This window comes from Drosophila ananassae, chromosome XL, assembly GCF_017639315.1.
Source record: "Drosophila ananassae strain 14024-0371.13 chromosome XL, ASM1763931v2, whole genome shotgun sequence".
Lineage (NCBI taxonomy): Eukaryota > Metazoa > Arthropoda > Insecta > Diptera > Drosophilidae > Drosophila > Drosophila ananassae.
The window spans coordinates 16,871,074-16,892,187 of NC_057931.1; the positions used below are offsets into that span (position 1 = coordinate 16,871,074).

Below are 21,114 nucleotides of genomic sequence, written 5' to 3' on the forward strand. Positions count from 1 at the left end.
TATATAAATAAATACAATATTATATTTGGTAACAGTTTTACAGTTGGCATATGTAATTCAAAATTTACCTTCATAATACTTAATCAATAGATAATTGTTACTAAAAAGACAGTATTATATATGAAAAAAACCGTTAGTTTAAATTTAAGGGCGTTTTCCCAAAACTGAATTAAGGAACTAGGTTGAGTCGAAAGTTTGTAAACACAATTTTTAAATTGCAGGGCGGAAAGCCACAAATAAAAAAGTTTACATAAATCTATTAAATTTATCATTAACCATCCCTATCGTGTATACCAGCGGCTAGATTTACGTGCTAAGCTCTAGAGGCCTGGGAGCGCTCCAACATTCTAAAATTTTGCGAAATCTGGAAAACTACGTACCAAGAGTGCAGAACTTTAGAAGAGCATAACATTACTAAGGGTAGGAAGGAAGGAGGATCTAGTACACAGTGAAAATAAGGATACAGATTACAGTCTAGTAAAACTTTAACGGGTGGCGCATTACAAGCCAGTGGAGTCTGACGTCAAGAACTTCGAAATTGATGATGAAAAACGGGTTTGGTGATCAACTCGGCCACAAATTTTGATTTAAACAGTTTGGTGTTAAGCTTAGGATGTATTTACACCGTTCGCACGATTTGGCAATGGAACTTTGACAAGAAAAACCGTACTCAGTTTGTGTCGCTTCGTGTCGCATGAGCGCAGCTCGATTGATACAACATTACATTAGAAATATAAACATAATTAATAATGCAACGTATTTCGCATTAGCGCGGCTAATTTTATACTGTACTTTTATATCTATATATATATACATATATAAGTTAATTTTTTTAGTTCAACATTATCTCTTTATTGGGAACTGAATCTCTTCTGATTTACATTTTACTTTTATGCCCTAAGCTAGCTATGTGGCGTGGCTGCAACTGGCAGACGTTGTCATAGCGTTGTCGGCAGAATTTATTAATGGGCGCCCGCACAGCTCGTGGTCAGCAGATTTCGGCGGCGGATGTGATTATTGATATTTCTTAGAAGACGATTGTTACTATTGGGCAACATTGTATCACAATTGTGTTGCAATTTTGCTGGGTTGATCGAAATTTGAAGTCAAAGTTGGAACATAAAATTAATTGGTTTTAATTCAATGTGGTTGATATGGTATTACGTGTTGGTGACCGTCAAAAATTGGAACAACTTTTGTGGTCCACATAATAAAGTGATTCCAGCAGCCTCCATTAGGATGAGATGAGATATATTGCACATAAAAGATAATTTAACTGTTGTTTCAAGTTAACTTTTAACTTTAAAAGTGAAATTTAAATACTTTTGAATAAATTCATCAAGGAAAAGGTAAAAATCTTAAATTTATTAATGTGAATCTTTTGTTAAAGTCTATTGCCATAAACGTTTCTTTAAAACCTTTGTTATACAAAGATTGCAAATGAAAGCGCAATATACATTTCCAACGAGAGTCTTTGGAAGACCGCCTTGTTGTGGAAAAAAGAAAATATACTACTCCATGGTCCTTAGAAGCCTTAAATCACAGATGATGAAGGATTTCGAGTTGAATGCCATTTTAAGCGGCACAATGCGAAACTACGACGAAAAAAGTTACATAAGAATAAGGAAAAAATTGAATTTTTTACTAACCGATGTCTTGGGTATCTTTGTTTATTTGTAGTAAACACCCAAAAAAGAAAACAAGAAAGGAAAGCTTACTTCGGGCGGAACCAAAGTTGATATACCCTTGCAGTTAGTTAGCAGCTTATATTATGTTCGTCCGTAAAGCGTTGTGGGGTCACTACGTCGAATTTGAACTTGCGGGCATAACGATAGGTCCCGGAGACGTAGTCAAAGAACGTATAAAAGTTCTGACTAAATTCACCTGGATTCTGCAAGGGACTGCTCGGGTTGACCAGGCGAGCGCTGTGATAAGGCTGGAGTTGATGTGGGATACTTGAAGTCCTGGGCTGGTCCTTATCGGCTGGTCCTACTTATGGTCCGTTTCACGGGAGCAACACTCGAAGTAGATTGGAGAATGCGGGTCTTACTTGTGGTCCGTTTCACGGGAGCAACATTCGAAGTAGGTTGGATAACGCAGGTTCTACTTATGGTCCGTTTACAAGACTTCAATGCACAGACCAATTTAAATTCCATAATTATTAAGATTTTAAATAATTAATTTATTAAAAATTATTAAAATTTCAATAATTAATTTATTAATAATATTGATGAACCTTGTACCACTGTACCAGGGAAACGAAAGGGGGAGATTGAAGAGAGCAGTTAGTGCGAGTTAGTAAAATGCAAATCATAGAGAGAAGAATCTCTATTGAGCGAGAAATAGGAGCAATAGAATAGAAGCAACACCGTAAGAGATGAAGAAGAAGAGCAGGGCTATGTTTGGAAGAAAAATTTATAAAATTATTATTTTCCCTCCAAATATATCACTGCACACGAGAAGCGATACGGATCTATGAATTGGATATTGTTTTATGCTTATTGCTAATTATTACTTGGTGTGCCAATAGGTTAGTGGGTCTGATTATTGTGAATTGCGACATGCTTATGACCATTGATTAGATCAGATTACTAAGTGTGAATATATGGTAGTAGGTCTTGGCACTAGGTGCCAACATATTATTACATATATATCGGATCGTATATAGCTGACCGATCCTTATAAGAATTCGGCAAATCAGATTTTTTTTCCGAAATAGAATCTGTACCAAGTTTCATCTTTCGAACTTTAAAAACACCAAAGTTATGGCATTTCCGATCAATCAGTTATATAGCATCTATAGGATATAGTCGAACGATCCCGGCCGTTCCGACTTATATACTGCCTGCAAATAAAATAAGTATGTTTGCAAATTTTCAACTTGATAGATCTAAAACTGAGAAACTAGTTTGCGTAGAAACAGACAGACAGACGGACATGCTTATATCGACTCAGGAGGTGATCCTGATCACGAATATATATACTTTATAGGGTCGGAGATATCTCCTTCACTGCGTTGCACACTTTTGACCAAAATTATAATATCCTCTGCAAGGGTATAAAAACAACTTGTCTGGGATGCCACAGCATTGGTGAATAAAGTGTCGCTGATTGATAACATTGTTAAAGGACCGAATTTGTTGGTGAAACCAGGAAACGACCTGTCGTTGTGACAGGTGGAATTCGAGAAATGTTTCATCAAATTCAATTTGTGTCCACGATCAGTCCGTGTAGCGTAATCGAGCGATAAATCGCTCACCGAATAGGTCGAGTAGGAACACTCACCGAGTAGGAAAATATTTTCTTCGGCCCCGGGCGACTTTAAATTATTTATAAAAATATCGAGGTTCGATGAGGGCGATTTGTGAAAATATTTCGTTGACGATAGGGGTGAAGTCGGGGGATACGTATATTCTTATAAGACGGTAAGATGGTTCATGCAAAGGGTGGGTTCACAATGCAAAAATCGTAGGTATATCAGGAAAAAAAAATTGGTTATGTTGTGACTTCTCGAGTCTGTCATGCTACCGTTTCACCATTTCAGCAATCAGCACCCAGATTCGTACCAAAGTAATCCTTCGCAAAATCAATGACCTTGCGCTTGATTCACAGTTTAGGAATCCTCAGCTACGAAATGAGTCTCCAAAGCTTAAGAAATCCGCTATTAGTGATAGGCTTGTGGCGAATAATCTAAACCCCCCTAAAAATCACCCAACAGGGTAATCAACCGTCCGGGCCCCAGGTACAAATAGATGCTGCAGTTTTAGTAACTGCAACACCAAAACCCTTATAGGTGATCCCACCATCGAAACATATATTTGTTTCCCTACACCAGGCACACGTCATCTTTCAAAATTCGCGTTGCCGTGCAGATGTTCAATACGATTTTTTCTGTCAGTTTTTGGCCAGAGAACATTTTCTTCCAAGAACATCCGTTAAGTACGTCAGTACGTAAGTTGGTCAGTGCTCATACAGGACTCTTGGTCCTTTCTGGGCCTTGCTTCTTGCTCCCTTTTGGAGATGCTTCTTACCCATGACCGGTGATGAGTCCCCTCCCTACATCCTTTAGAATTGGAGGTGATTTCAACTCTCTGATTTCCCTTGTTTTCTGGCCCTCGCACTCTGTGCTCTTCAGTTGTGAGTTGACAAATTTGGGCTTGTGGTTCAGGGTCCTTCTGCGGCTCTCCTTGTTAATTCATAAATTATACATATTGTCTCTGGAGGATCGCTTTAAAGTCTCCTTTCCAATGCGTAGAAACGCTGATATGCCATTGAAAAGGAATTTCCCAATGTTTTTGGATCTTCCTTAAATGGTAGCTGCACACTTAATCTTTTATTTGCCCCTATTTTATATTTTCCATGAAATGCTGTTCGCACAAGTTCTCGTCCGAGGTGAGGGTCTTCTGGTTTCCTTCGAGGGTGTCTAACTTCCAAAACTGTTCGAGCAGGCTCTCGATTTTTGGTTCTTCCATGGCTGATATGGCACTGCTCATGGGTGGATTCGTTTGTACCACATACCTGGTTGTTGCTGGTCCGGATATAATCCATCCTAACAGGGTCCGTTGAAGCAATGGCTGTCCTTGCCCTAGGTTGATATGTAGCGGCTCGATGAGTTGTGGAAGATATTCTGCCCCGAGCAGCAAATCGATACCTTGTGGCTGGGTGAAGGTGGGATCTGCCAAGCAAATTTCTGGTGGAACGTTTTTCGGGAGCAGAATTGGTTCAAATGGTTGATTCGACGTGACTTCTGGTAGTATATAATTGTAGTTAATGAAAACATATTTAAAACTGTTCGGGAGTTCGCTTGTTTTGTGCCTCCTATGCCCTTTATGGTAATGTCGCTTGGTGCTGATTGAACTCCGAGATAATTTGCCAGTTCCTGGGAAATTAAATTCACTTGTGATCCGGAATCGAATACTAGGTGGTCAATCATTTGATTTAATGATTGTCGACTGGATGGGTTTGTGATGGCGAGTTCTACACATGATAGAGTATGGGCATCTAATTTCTCTTCAAGAATGTGTATCAGGATAGGATCCAAACCTAATGTTGGTACATTCAGAGCGTGAAGGGCTTTAATTGTTCTAAGCACAGCAACATGTAAGCTGCGTAGCTGATCTGCTGATCCATTTGTTTTTGGATGTGCAAACAAGGTTGCAAGTGTCGATTTGATGAGGATTCTTTCATTCTGACACCGTGACTTTAGTCGCTGCCAGGTATCCTGGCATGTCCTCCAAATTTTTTTTTTCCGTTGTTTTTATTTCTTGAATCTTCTCTTTAGGAGACTAACAAGAGGTGTATCAAATCTTATATTTTTAACTTAACTAACAGTCATGTTGACTGATACAGAGTTAGACGGCCCTAAAAATCGATTGCTGGGTTGGAAGTTCGTTGCGTTGCAGGCGGACTCTGCTAGAAACCCGAGTCAATCCCTTTTTTTTTTTTTTTTTTTTTTTGGATTGCGCCATTGAGGTGGAAATATATCCTATATACTATTGGCCCGTACCAATAGCATGCACGATTCGCCGGCGTGTCTAGCCAGCGCCTACGTACTAAAACCACCCCCGCACACACCACAGACCCCGCGGAACCACTGTAAGGTATTACTTCGCGGGGAAGGGTTGCCTACTCTAGGCATTCTCCCTTAAGCGACGTTCATTTTCTTGTCTTCTTAAGTCGCCCTGCGTATAGGCTATAACTTGGTTTACTCTGTTCCATTGCTCCTCAGAGCCGCACATATGTTTTGTTAATTGCTCCGGGGCCGGTAAGGTTCTTGTTATTGACCGATACCTCCCACAGTTATAAAAAACGTGCTCTGGATCCTCTGCTGCTCCCGGGCAATTGGGGCATTCTGGGCTTTCCTCGTACCCGATTCTATGGAGGTATTTTCTATACCCCCCGTGGCCTGAAAGAAACTGGGTAAGTTGGTAACTTACCTGGCCCTTGTCCCTCTCGATCCATTCTTTAATGTTGGGGATGATCCTATGCGTCCATCGTCCTTTGGTCGCCGAATCCCACCTCTCCTGCCATATGGATAATGCCGTCTGTCGGGCGGTCCTCTTTATTATCTCCCGAGATGTGCTGCTTCCCCGTTGATGAGTGGATTCGTATATCTCCTCCGCTTCGTTAGCCAGGATGTCGATCGGGATCATTCCCGCTAGGACGAGGGCTGCGTCTTCCGAAATGGATCTATAGCCGGAGATGACTCGCAGCGCTGCGAGCCGGTATGAAGCACCTAGCTTCCTCCTAAGCCCTTGGTTCCGTTTGACTGATGCTGCCCAGATCGGCGCGGCATATAATAAGACCGACGTGACGACGCTGGCCAGAAGTCTTCTCCTTCCTTCCTTCGGGCCGCCAATGTTTGGCAGCATCCTTGAGAGTGCCCCCTGGATTCCCGATGCTTTCTTGGTCACGTACTCCACGTGAGCTCCGTACGACAGCCTGTTGTCCAGCATTAGTCCGAGGTACTTTATTGAGTCCTTGGATCTTATTGAGCAATTTCCCACTTGTACGTCGATGTATTCCACCTTCTTCCTGCTCGTGAAGAGGACAGCTTCGGTTTTGTGTGCTGCCAAATCTAGACCCGAGTCCGACATCCACGACGATATGCGCCTTATCGCTTCGTTCGCCTTGGCCTCCACTTCCTTGGTTTCCTTGGCTACGACTATCAGGGCAAGGTCGTCCGCGAAGCCGATGAGCTTGCACCCCTCCGGCAGCTTGATCCTGAGCACTTCATCGTACATGATGTTCCAAAGGAGCGGTCCGAGAACCGATCCTTGTGGAACGCCCGCGGTCACCTCGTACCTTTTTACTCCTTCTTCCGTATCGTAGACCAGTGTCCTGTCTGACAGGTAGCTGGATATAATCCGTTGCAGGTATACCGGTGTTCCTGCTAAGAATATGGCTCTGTGGATGCGTGTCCAATTTGCCGAGTTAAAGGCGTTGCGGATGTCCAATGTTACCATCGCACAGTACTCCTTGTCGCCCCATTTCCATCTGGTTCCTGCGATGGCGGCCTCCGCCAAGCCGGTCACTGCCTTGATGGCATCGATCGTCGAACGCGCCTTCCGAAACCCATATTGGTTGGCCGAGAGCGCTCCTTTCTCCTCTATGATTGTCCTAACGCGCGTAGCGATGGCCATCTCGAGGACTTTCCCAACCGTATCTAAGAGGCATATGGGCCTGTATCCTGATGGGTCGTCCACTGGCTTATTTCCTTTCGGCAGCAAGATAAGGTTTTGGACCTTCCACTTCTTTGGAAAGGTCCCTTGCTGTAGGCACTTGTTGAAGGTCTCCGCGAAGACCTCCGGTTTTTCCGCCATTGCCTGTTTTAGGGCGACGTTTGGGACTCCGTCGGGCCCTGGGGTCTTCCTAGTGCCAATCTTCTTCGCGTACATCCTTACCTCATCGTCCGACACTGGGGTGAAGTGTCCCATGTCGCCTGGTATTAGTATTTCCCGCTTGGGCGGGTGTTTTGGGAAAAGCGCCTCTACTATTTTTCTTAGTAGGATAGGGCATGTTGGCCTTAGGGATACCTGCCCTTTAAGTTGTTTCATTACAACTTTGTAGGCGGTTCCCCATGGGTCCACTTCTGCCTCGTCGCAGATCTTCCTGAAACACTCACGCTTACTGGCTTTTATTGCCGTTGACCTAAGGACAACGGCCCAGGAGTTGGGACCCATTAATAATATGAGCGTAACAAATCAAATAAACAACCAAATCAACAATAACGTAGACGGAGAGGCAGCTTTCGCGAAAAGCTGCAAACTCGTACGATCACCCAGCAGCAGGCTGGAAGTCGTCCCTCCAATTGCAGGTATCCGCGTCGACCAGAACCACGGGAGCAGGAGCGGAACCCAGGAGACGGCAAAAATAACGCTGCAAGACCTCGGGAAGGAGATCGCGCAGCTGGTGGAGATGCTGGAGGATGGAAAGAGGAGGTCCATCCACCAGCCAATGAGGGACGTGATTGAGAGCATCCGCTCTCTCTATGAGCGATTGGTCGCCCAAAAGGACGAACAAGGTAGAGAGGAAGTGCCAAAAACCCATCAGGCATCCCAGACGACACCTTTATTCCGACCGGCGGCTGAACCCAGGAGGAAGGGTACAGGACCTAATGCTCCGAACACCAAAAGAAGCAGGAGGGAATCTTCGCAGGCGGCGAAGCAACCGAGGACGGGAACCAGGCAGCCAGAGCAAACGACGGAAGTACCCTCTGGATCCCAGAAGAGTAAGGACGCCCCCGAGTGGAGGACAGTAGGTCCCAAAAAGGGGCAGAAGATTCTGAGAAGGCCTAACCAAGGGTCCAAGGAGAAGCCAAAGCCAGACGCTCTGGTAATTACGGCCAAGGGAGAGGCTAGCTACGCCGACATTCTGCGACGGGTGAAGCAGGATAAAAAGCTGCAGGAGCTAGGAGATGCCGTGACAAGGATCAGGAGGAGTCAATCCCTGAGCGAGGGGATTTGGGTGCGAAGACAGTTTTTCTTTGTAGGACTCTTTTTGTTTCTGAATTTCGTCTTTCACTGCGAGGATGCCCAGATCCCGATGGATGTTTTCGTTGCGAACATACCAAGGTGCCCCAGTGATAGTTCTCAAGATGTTTGATTGTGCGCGCTGTATGATCTCAATGTTGCTGCTGCTCGCATCTTTCCACAGCTGGGAGCCATACGTCCAGATTGGTGGACGCCAAGGTACGTTACTTCGTTAGCTTGAGGGATCTGCATCCCGTTTAGTGAAAGTGGAGGGCATGTTTGTCTATTAAGAGTAAACGTTACAGGTTTACACTTTCGTTCGTTTATTTTAATGCGCCAGTCGGACAGCCACCTTTCCACTACTATTAGAAGATTAGACAATTGGTTTGTTGCTTGCGTTGGGATCTGGAGCGACTAAGGATAGCGGTATCGTCGGCGAATGTTGACGTTGTTAGTTGTGCGGTCGTAAGAATATCCGCAGTATACAAAACATATAGACACGGGCCGAGTGCGCTTCCTTGTGGAACTCCAGCTCCGATGAGGAGCTCCAGCTCTCAGGGAGAATACCCTGTTGTAGAAGTATGATTCTAGTAGCTTGTGGGTGTATGTTGCCAAATACGTTTTAATTTTGTGCATGAGTCCATTAAGCCAAACTCGGTCGAAAGCTTGAGATACGTCGAGAAAAATAGCGCTACAGTATTCTCGCTGTTCGAAGGCTGAGCGTATTTCGAATGTTCATCTGTTTACTTGCTCGATGGTACCGTGGTTTCTTCGGAAGCCAAATTGGTGTGCCGGGATAATTTTGCAAGCTTCCAGATATGGTGTTATTCGAGTTAGCAAGCATTTTTCAAACAATTTAGACAAACAAGATAGAAGGCTTATTGGTCGGTACGATGACGGTGTTATGTGGTCTTTTCCAGGCTTCGCTATCATTATAATGATGGATTTCTTCCACTTTTTGGGAAATAGCCAAGATTAATGATACCATTAAATAGTTTGCAGACGACCTCTATAGCGCATTTTGGGAGTTCGATCAGCATCTTTCGCATCAGTAAATCAACACCGGGAGCCTTTTTTGGTTTTAGCCCTCTTATGACTTCTTCGATTTCGTTCGGCCGGAATGAAGGTGCAGTTGACTGAGGGGTAGCCTCTGGCTGAATGACTGGCAGAAGGAATGAATTTGAGGTAGGGTTTGGCTGGAAGACATTTTCGAAATGTGTAGCGAATGTTTCAGCTCGGTCTTCGCCGCTGCGAGCCCAGCATCCCGAAGAGTTTCTTATCAGGGTGGTCGTTTCGATTTGGGCGCTAAGATTTGGGTGGGCCCTCCACAGAGGATACTTTGTACTTGTTGGTGAAAGATTCTGGATGTACCTCAGCTGTGCATTTTGTTCCTGTTGGTGAAGAGCCTGGTCGAGTGATCGTGTTGCTTCCTTAAGGCGTTGCTTTGAAGCTGGTGATCTGCTATTTTGCCAATCACGACGCGTGCGCCTCTTTTCTCGCACGAGCTGTTCAATTTGCTGATTCGATTTGTGGTATTTGTTTCAGTCGACTTTCTTTCCTTGAGGAGTAGACATTTTGGCTGCCGCAACGAGTACTTCTTCCAGGGCTCTCGTAGTGTAATCGATGTCCTATTCCATGTTAAACTCCGGGCGAGTTCTATGTGGGCACTCACGTCCTTTTTGTATTTAAGCCAGTTCGTTTTTGGCTATATCAGGCTGAGGGGGTGTTCAGTTATATCTGGGCTTTGAAGAAGCGTTTAAAGCACAGACGAGCGGTCTGATGATAAGTCCGAGACTGCTTTGACACTTATTAGATTGAAAGGTATGTTTTTTGTCACCGCAAAATCAATAAGGTCTGGGAGCTTGCGTGGGTCGGTTGGCCAGTATGTGGGACTTCCAGGGGAAACATAGTCCAATTTATTTCTCACATTTATAATTGCATTGTACAATTGCCTTCCTCTGGGAGTCACTAGACGTCTGCTGCGGCTATAAAACGATCCCCAAGTGAATTGTAGAAGTCCATAAATTGTCCTTCAGATTGACAAACGAGGAGGGCAGTAAACGGCAGCGATTGAAAGGCTTCCGTTTCTTGACTGAATTTGTATCGATGTGGCCTGCAAGAAGTTTGTTTCAAACCTTTTGTGAAAATGGTGTTTTAAACGTGGTGTTTTCTCTGATTAGAACTCCAGTTTCCCCACGAACTCGGGATGATCTGTGCGGTAGATTGTATAGTCTTTTATTTGAAAGTTGAATTTGCTTGTAAGATGCGTTTCCACCAGTAGCATAACGTCAATATGGTTATCGTTCAAGAATCGTGACAATTCTAGTTTATGCCGTGAGACACCATTGGCGTTCCACATTGATATTCGTAGAGTCTGCATAGATTATTTACACTTTTGTGCAACGAGCAGCTGCATTACCATGTTCTGGTTTTGAAAAAGTGTTTGCATGGTCGTTTTCATGAATGACATAAGCTTCATCATACTTTGTTGGAGGGTAAGAATCATTGTTTCTGTTTTCTATGTGGCTGTTCTGGGGCCTGTTGAGCGCTGTGTGAGTTAGGCTGATTTGGATTTTCCATTCCAGATCGTAGAGCATCGGCATAGGAGAAGTCGTTGGTGGTGTTTGGGGGGCCAAATGAGGACCTCGCAGCTTTGGCGAAGAAGACGTCTGGCGTAGTTCTTGATGCAATGTACACATTCTGTGGATTTTGGTTGCGCGTTGCGGTCGCTTGACGCATGCGACTCTTCAACTCCTTGTACACCATACATCCTCTATAGTTTGCCGTATGGTTGCCTCCGCAGCCCTTGTTTGTAGTGCAGTAAGTGGAGTTGTGGGTGTCCCAGACTACACTACTCAGACAGCCCGAAGTGTGCAGACTACACAGACAGCCCGAAGTGTGCAGTATGACCTAGTGTGTCCATACTCTTGGCAGTTAGTGCATTGCACTGGACCGTTGCGTTTATGTGGCTCTTCAACTGTGATTTTCCGATGCAAAAGATATTGCAGCTTGTAGATTGGGTGACTTCGTTCTTCTTCAGCGACCTGCTTTCTGGCTCGAGCTTGACCTTGAAGAGTGGTTGTGGCTTTTTATCTTTATTTAGAATGTTAATAACGTTTTTGGCGGCGAAGCCCTTTTCATTAAGGGCAGTTTTTATTTCCGCGGCGGTAACATCGGGTTCGATTCCCTGTTGCCGCCGATATTTAAATTCTGCTTCGATCCCTTCAATATGGTCCTATTAGAAAAAAAAGAAGGGATTTTGGCTTATATGGGTGAACGGCCCCACAACTGATCTACCGTTACATTGCGATACTATCGACCGGAGAAAAAAGACAAAGTTTTTTAAAGTTTTTCTTTTCCAACTTGTAGTTAAATAATAAATAATAAAGTCGAATTACTAAAGAATTTGTCAATACTTATTGGTCGGTCGAGCCAACACATTTGTGCCGCAACATTTCTTTAAAAAACTTTACTTCAACAAACGCCAAATAAGCGAAAGCCAACAGACGCCTGAATTTCATCAGAAATTGTGAAATACCCGAAGACATCTGCACAGACGCCCACACATGCACATACATACATGTAAAAAAGGCAATCTGAACGCAACCTCGTGTAGTACATCACAAAAAGTGAACAGGTCCTAACAGGCAAACGCAAAAACAGCACCATAATAGAATCATCAACATCAAATACACAATTATACATAAATATCTTGACATTCCAAAATGCCTACGGAGCAAGATACAACGGTGTGTAACATATGCAAAAAAAGTCGGCTAAATAGCGGTGTCCAAAACTGGGTCCAATGCGACATATGCAAGCTATGGTTTCACTTTGCCTGCGCTGGAGTCGATGCCAACATAAGAGAGCGTCCGTGGAAATGCACATTCTGTAAGGAAGAGGAAGACGACGTAATTTCAACTTGCAGCGATTATCCAGTACTACCGCATCCACATCCTGGGCAGACTTAGCGCTATTAATGGATTGAACATTAATAGCGCTAAGTCTGCCCAGGAACAGCTGGATGCCTATCAACCACAAATTCAACCCAACAAGCAACAAGCCTTCAAGTTAGCTGAGCCGACAAGCGCCCCGAGCAACAGTAATCTAATGCTGGCAATGCTTGAAGAGACGCGTGAAGCTGAAAGAAAGTACATTCATCAAAAGTATACCTTTCTTGCCCAGCAACAGGGAGTAAACACAATCCCCTTCCCAGAGATTGGACCAACTACTGCACAACTAGCCGCAAGACAAGTCTTGCCAGCGGATCTTCCCCCATTTAGCGGTAATCCAGAGGAATGGCCCATGTTTATAAGTACGTACGAAAACAGTTGCGCTGTAGCAGGCTTTTCGAACGCAGAAAACATGCTGCGGCTTCAAAAATGCTTGAAGGGAAAAGCGTACGAGTTGGTCCGTGATAAGCTGTATCAGTACGCTGAAAACATTTTTTGGACGACCTGAGCAAATCCTCGATCGACTGATAGACAGGATCCGTAAAATCAACGTGCACAAAGATAAGCTGGAGACACTAATAGACTTCGCCATGGCAGTCCGCAACGCCTGTCCGCAACGCAGCAACGCCGCATAGCCCTTAAGCTGGGCTATGCACCAACGCTGCGATTCGATTCCCATAATACAATCTTTCAGCGACTGGCTATATAAACTACCGGAAGCAGCCTCTACCGTACTACCCGGATCAAGCGCAATGCAATGCAATGTACACATTCTGTGGATTTTGGTTGCGCGTTGCGGTCGCTTGACGCATGCGACTCTTCAACTCCTTGTACACCATACATCCTCTATAGTTTGCCGTATGGTTGCCTCCGCAGACCTTGTTTGTAGTGCAGTAAGTGGAGTTGTGGGTGTCCCAGACTACACTACTCAGACAGCCCGAAGTGTGCAGACTACACAGACAGCCCGAAGTGTGCAGTATGACCTAGTGTGTCCATACTCTTGGCAGTAAGTGCATTGCACAGGACCGTTGCGTTTATGTGGCTCTTCAACTGTGATTCTCCGATGCAAAAGATATTGCAGCTTGTAGATTGGGTGACTTCGTTCTTCTTCAGCCACCTGCTTTCTGGCTCGAGCTTGACCTTGAAGAGTGGTTGTGGCTTTTTATCTTTATTTAGAATGTTAATAACGTTTTTGGCGGCGAAGCCCTTTTCATTAAGGGCAGTTTTTATTTCCGCGGCGGTAACATCGGGTTCGATTCCCTGTTGCCGCCGATATTTAAATTCTGCTTCGATCCCTTCAATATGGTCCTATTAGAAAAAAAAAAAGGGATTTTGGCTTATATGGGTGAACGGCCCCACAACTGATCTACCGTTACATTGCGATACTATCGACCGGAGAAAAAAGACAAAGTTTTTTAAAGTTTTTCTTTTCCAACTTGTAGTTAAATAATAAATAATAAAGTCGAATTACTAAAGAATTTGTCAATACTTATTGGTCGGTCGAGCCAACACATTTGTGCCGCAACATTTCTTTAAAAAACTTTACTTCAACAAACGCCAAATAAGCGAAAGCCAACAGACGCCTGAATTTCATCAGAAATTCAAGCGCAAAGACCAACAGTGTAAGCACCCATTCACAAACTCGACGAGGATCGTCGAACGAAGCCACTTTCGATACGGAGGTCGATCGCCAAACGTGCATTATGTGTAATTCTACTGAACACACCGCCGCCCAATGCGAAAAATTTAAGCTGCTAACTGTTCCAGAAAGACAAAGAATTATAAACGACTCTCGGGCTTGCTACAGATGTTTGAAGGCCCATCGCCGTAATGTTTTTCCAGGCGCGACTGCGGAGTCGACAACTGCCAATCCAAGCATCACCCGTTACTTCATAGAGATCCACCTCAATCAGAGCTAGTTAGTGTTCATCATGAAGAAGGCATTATGGAAGAACAATACTTCCGAATTCTGCCAGTCACTCTGTATGGGAAAGGAACTTCCATTAATACATTTGCCTTTCTGGACGAAGGCTCATTAGTAACTCTCATCGAAAGCGTACTCCTGAAGGATCTAAAAATTGCCACAACAAATGAACCGCTATGCCTACAGTGGACCGGCGGCACCACCAGAATGGAGGATACTTCAGAGAGAGCGCAACTTCAAATATCAGAGACTGGAAATTCGAAAAAGATGTGGCTTAACAAAGTGCACTCTGTTAAAAAGCTGTTATTACCAAAGCAGACCGTTGATGCAGACAAACTATGCAAAAGGTATAAATATTTACATGGATTGCCTCTGAAATCATATTATAACGCAGAGCCTATGATTCTTATCGGTACTAACAACTGGGCATTAGCAGTTCCCAGAAAAATCCGTGAAGGAGACGCATCGCCTCAAAATGTGCTCTAGGATGGAGCATCCAAGGAACAGGAAACTCAAGCAAACATGTTTCTCTACATCACTGCGAATGCAACTGGGGCGAACTCGACAAAGCCATCAAGGATAGTTTTAATGTAGACCCTATAGCTCCACGAAAGCTTCAATCGGAAGATGACAAAAAGGCCATACGCATTCTTGAAGACACATGCAAAAAGGTAAATGGCCGCTACCAGGTTGGTCTTCTTTGGCGAGATGACCGTGCTACGCTCCCAGAAAGCCTTTCAACTTCTTTAAGACGCCTGGAATGCCTGCGGTCAAAAATCAAGAGAGATCCAGAATTTTTCGAGCGAGTTCAGGACCAAATCAACAATCTTGTGTCTAAAGGATATGCAATCGAACTAGAACCTGCAGACATAAATAAGGAAGAACATCGGGTATGGTATCTCCCAATTTTCATCGCCTTAAATCCTAATAAACCTAATAAAGTACGATTGGTTTGGGACGCAGCTGCGAAAAGTCACGGGAAATCTCTTAACGATTTTATTTTAAATGGACCCGATTATCTAAATCCACTCGCAGAGGTTCTTATGGCATTTAGAGTTGGCCGTATCGCCGTGTGCGCCGACATTGCAGAGATGTTCCATCAAATTACCATACAAGAAAGCGATATGCAAGTTCAAAGATTCTTATGGTTCCATAACGACAAAAAAACCCCAAGGACCTTCGTCATGCGTTCGATGACATTCGAAATTTGCTGCGCACCTTGTATCGCCCATTATGTACGCGACAAAAACGCAGAGGCATTCAAAGACACAAATCCTCGAGCATACGAGTCCATAACCAAGGCACACTATATGGACGATCTCATCGACACCTACAATAATGATTCCGAGGCGGTATCAGTGGCATCAGCAGTCAAGGATATTCATGCGAATGCAGAATTCACAATAAGAAACTGGATCTCAAACTCCGCCGCGGTTATGCATCATTTTGGAGAGCGCCAATTAAACACCCACAATCCAAGGGAACTTGGTGGACCTGAAAAGGTTCTCGGTATGTATTGGGATCCAAAACACGACGTTTTTAAGTATATATTTAGGTTCGCAAGACTTCAAAGAGATGTCCTGAACGGAGACGCTACACCAACCAAGCGAGAAATCCTGTAGGTACTCATGTCCGTCTTTGATCCACTGGGCTTAATCTCTTGCTACACAATCGGCCTAAAGATGCTACTTCAAAAAGTGTGGCGGTCAGGCAGAGACTGGGATGAGGAACTTCCCGAAGAGCTACTTCAGTTTTGGATGCAATGGAAAATCGTCCTTCTACAAGCTACTAAGTTGGAATTTCCCCGTCACTACTCCAGATTGCTACCAGAAGCAGAGCAAATCGATCTACATACCTTCGTAGACGCCAGCGAATACGCTTATGCCGCAGTTTCATATCTTCGTATAAAAAAGGAAAACAATGTCGATACAGTCATAGTAGCCGCAAAATGCAAGGTTGCACCGCTGAAACCCGTCTCCATTGCACGTATGGAACTCCTGGCAGCCGTTATGGGAGTCGGACTAGCAAAAAAAATTAAAAACACGCGAGGTTTACGAATCGATAACTGCACTTACTGGTCAGATTCTAAGACTGTTCTTCAGTGGTTAAAAATCCCGACCCACGCAATTTCCAACCCTTCGTCATGCACCGAGTTGGCGAGATCATTGATAATACTACCATTAATCAGTGGCGCTGGGTTCCAACAAAAGAAAACATAGCAGATTTAGCCACAAAAATCGTGAAGGCTCCAGAGGCTTCTCGATGGATTAAAGGGCCCCACTTTCTTATCCAGCCGGAGGGTGAATGGCCAGAACCGGACGTGTCCTTCAAGGAAGAAACAAGCAAGATTGAATTACGTAAGCATGTACTCATAACAACCAATCTAAAGAATTTCGAATTTGCAGTTTACTATTTTTCGGACTGGAAACGCTTATACAGGGCTGTGGCTAATTTCCTCCTATATATCGAGAAGCTACGTGCCAAATGCTGTGGCAAACCTTTGCCTAAACGTCTAAACCCTGACATCGTTCGCTCAGCCAAGACATGCCTATATAAACAGGCGCAGTTTGAATTGTATGCTGCCGAGATCACCTCTTTAAAATCCAGATCATGCATCAATAAAGCCAGCCCGCTTATCGCCCTAAACGTCTATTTGGATGCATCAGGTGTCATACGTGTGCAAAGCAGAATGAACAAATTGAACCCAGCAGGTGACGCCATCGTACTGCCCAAAAAATCACGGATTACCTTTAAGGAAGTCCGAATGAGTTGCCAAAAATGCAAAATCATAACCGCCTTACCTAAACACCCACAAATGGCCCCTCTACCAGCTGCCAGACTCGCTTCCTTTGAGAGACCCTTTACGTATACCGGAATGGACTACTTCGGCCCGATCCTTGTCAACGTTGAAAGGCACATGGAAAAGCGTTGGGGAGTTCTGTTCACATGCTTAACTTTGAGAGCCGTGCACTTAGAAGTAGCCCACAAACTCGACGTTAGTTCCTGCATAATGTGTTTAAAAAACTTCATGGCACTTCGAGGAGTACCGAAAGAAATCTACTCAGATAACGGCACTAATTTTAAAGCCACAGAAAAGGTAGTGAAGGAGGAACTAAAAAGGATTAATTTCGACAATATAACCATACTCTATGACGCAATTATATGGAAATTCAACCCTCCGGCAGCGCCTCATATGGGAGGAGCGTGGGAAAGGCTTGTTCGATCTGTTAAATCAGTCCTAAAATCGATCTGCCCAACAAATAACTTTAACGACGAAACTTTACGAACTGCCTTAATGGAAGCTGAAACTATCTTAAATTCCAGACCATTAACCTTTGTTTCTCTAGATTCCGAAGACGAAGAGGCTTTAACCACAAACCATCTACTCCTGGGATCACCGAGCGGTTACAAGCCAATGTTAGAAGACAACACTGACCTGAGGCTACGATGGCACCAAACGCAGCTTTTCGCCGATAAATTTTGGAAGCGTTGGATAAGGGAATACACGCCTACACTAACCAGACGATGCAAGTGGTTTACCAAACGCCCACCGTTAGCCATTGGAGACATCGTAGTTGTCGTCGACGATCAACTTCCCAGAAACTCGTGGCCCAAAGGACGCATAACTGACGTAGTGATTGCCAAGGATGGATAAGTACGCAGGGCAACAGTATGGACGCGGAATGGAATTATGATCCGCCCAGTAGCCAAAATAGCAGTCCTGGACGTCGGCTTAAAAGAAAGTGAAGATCCGAAGGACGTTCACGGGGGGGAGAATGTTGCCGCCGATATTTAAATTCTGCTTCGATCCCTTCAATATGGTCCTATTAGAAAAAAAGAAGGGATTTTGGCTTATATGGGTGAACGGCCCCACAACTGATCTACCGTTACATTGCGATACTATCGGCCGGAGAAAAAAGACAAAGTTTTTTAAAGTTTTTCTTTTCCAACTTGTAGTTAAATAATAAATAATAAAGTCGAATTACTAAAGAATTTGTCAATACTTATTGGTCGGTCGAGCCAACACATTTGTGCCGCAACAATTCCCTTTACTACCACTAGTATGCCCTTGCTGCTTTTCAGCTGGTACGTGTAATAGCTTATCCAATCATTGTCCAAATATTTGGACACGATACGGAAGTGCTCTTCAGTCTTAGTTTGCCAGTCTTAGTTGTCAAATGCTGTTGAGATTAAATTCTTGGCCTCTCCAACCACATGGTTCTTCAAGTACCGGAATTTTACCGCATCGCTATACTTTTGATTATGGATCAATTCCGTGAAGAAGTCGCAGATAACACAGTGTAACAGTGATTCTGAACTTTTGAAGTGACATAAAAGGAATTGTTTATTGGGTCGAGTATATCACAAAACCGTGTTTGAAATATTTTGAACACCCTCAAAATCTTGATTTATGGTTGAAAAACCGTTTTTCGGGACTTTTTTTGCGCTTAAAAATTCCTGCACGTGTTTTTTTCAACCGATTTAAAAATTTTCGGTGTTTTTCAATAGTTAAATGTTGTAGCTTTTGAAAAAAAAATATATCTTTGATTTTGTTAAACAAAAGGGACAAAATTTTTACACCTGAAACTGAAGTTTTCGACTTTTATTCGTGTTTTTCAGATTTTGATGCCAGTTTTTCGGTACAACTTACAAAAATTCTGTCATCGCTTTTCCAAAAAAAAGACAATTCAACCTAGCGAGCGCTCCGGAGTACCTGTGTGTATAAGACAGGAATATGCTCTTCTTCCTATAGTGCTCGCATGGTTTTATTGACTTTTTCTGGGAAAAGCGTTATAACTTTGTAATTGTATTATTTTTTAATGAAATTTGTCTCGTTTTATTCAGTATTAATGAGACAATATTAATACGTGGCATAAATGACAGAATTTTTGTCAGAAGAAAGCAATATACTCTTATTCCTATACACATTGTTACTCCGGAGCGCTCGCTATGTTTAACAAAACCGAAGATATATTTTTTTCCAAAAGCTACAACATTTAACTATTGAAAAACACCGAAAATTTTAAAATCGGTTGAAAAAAACACGTTCAGGAATTTTTAAGCGCAAAAAAAGTCCCGAAAACGGTTTTTTAACCATAAATCAAGATTTTGAGGGTGTTACAAATATTTCAAACATGGTTTTGTGATATACTCGACCCAATAAACAATTCCTACTATGTCACTTCAAAAGTTCATTCAATTTTTTTTTTTTTTGTAACACTGTGTAATCTACGTCAAATTTTGGAATGTCGACTGGTGGTATTAAAAATGGAGATGTGATCGCGGGTTTTTGTGTTGATACCGAAGTCGATTGTGATTCTTCGCTCAGAAACGAAAAGTATTCTGCTCGTACAACCTGAAATCTGTCATCGGTATGTCCATAATTTTTTAAGGTTGGTTCCAGGTCAATGAGATCATGGTATCCTGTGACGATTTCCTTCCATTGCTCCTTCATTTGTTGTCTGATGTGTGTGGACAATTCCCGTCCTTCGGTGCGGTTGCACAGAAAGTCTTCCATATCATCTAACCGTCCTTCATGCCTTCGTTTTTATGATGTTAGTTGTACATAATTATATCTAGGGAAGGTCAATGTTATTAACGTGCTACAACCAACTTTAATGCCAGTGTCACCCACCTCTTAGTCTGCTGACTCAGATTGCTTGTTCATGCATTACTTGTCTATGCATTGCTTGTATATGCATTTCGGCATACCGAGCTGGTTTTTGCTTGCTTCGGTCAGTCGGTCATTCTTCCCGCTGATAATGCTGATTTCTGCTTCTGGCGCCGTCTACTTGTGCTGGGTTATAAGGTTGGATATTGTTTTATGCTTATTGTTAATTATTACTTGGTGTTCCAATAGCGACGTGCTTATGACCATTGATTAGATCAGATTACTAAGTGTGAATATTGGGTAGTAGGTCTTGGCACTAGGTGCCAACATATTATTACATATATATCGGATCGTATATAGCTGACCGATCCTTATAAGAATTCGGCAAATCAGTTTATTTTTTCCAAAATAGATTAAATGAAAATAAAATTTTCACTTAAATCTCATAAAGTACGTTTCTTTCGTAACGCTGACTTTACGAAACTGAATACATTATTTTTGGAATTTGTGTAATTATGGATTTTTTGGCATGTGAGGATATAAGCATTGCCTTACATACATTTTATTTGAATATATTTTTCGACACTTGCGTCCGTGGAATTATTCTTCCGCTTCGAATAATCCGCCTTGGTATACAAAGAACCTATTAAATTTAAAGAACGTCATGAATAGACTTTTAAATAAACATTAATTATATGGCTGTACAATTAGTTATTCAAGATACTTACTATCTCGGTCCAATTTCACCGTGCATAACGCAGAATGTTATTGGAGTTATACTCGCCGCTGCCGGATTAAGTTTACTCAGGATTTGAAGCAGTTTTATAACTTGGTAAACACTAAGCGCAAACATGTATCTTTTCCTCCTCTGCTTACGTTTGAGAACTTATATGCGAACACTTATCAGGCAATAGCCGATCTCTTTGCACAGTTTTTTAAAACAGCATCATTCAAATCCGATGCTACAAATTACACTGTGCGACAAAAAAAAAGGGGAAAAAAAATCAATTTAAAAAAAATAATAATTAATCAAAAAAGTAACTTAAATAAAGATTTTGTTAAATTTAGTCGCACAGTGTTATAAAGGCATCTCTAAATTGTCAGCAGTCCAAAACATTTAAAAAAAAACTTATTAGGCCACTTTTGGAACACCTA

The 21,114-nt window shown here is 42.9% G+C and overlaps 1 long non-coding RNA gene across 2 annotated transcripts; it reads right to left on the bottom strand.

Moving 5' to 3' along the window:
• Positions 1–19,760: 19,760 nt before the first annotated feature.
• Positions 19,761–20,738, bottom strand: LOC123257557. 2 transcript variants are annotated; one of them, XR_006507652.1, is made up of 4 exons: positions 20,688–20,721; positions 20,519–20,602; positions 19,984–20,145; positions 19,763–19,924 (listed from the first exon to the last, which is right to left on the bottom strand). It is a non-coding gene; the product is annotated as an uncharacterized LOC123257557 (long non-coding RNA). The 2 variants fall into 2 exon arrangements; XR_006507651.1 differs by having other exon boundaries at positions 19,761–19,924; positions 19,984–20,602; positions 20,688–20,738.
• Between the last annotated feature and the right edge of the window lie 376 nt (positions 20,739–21,114).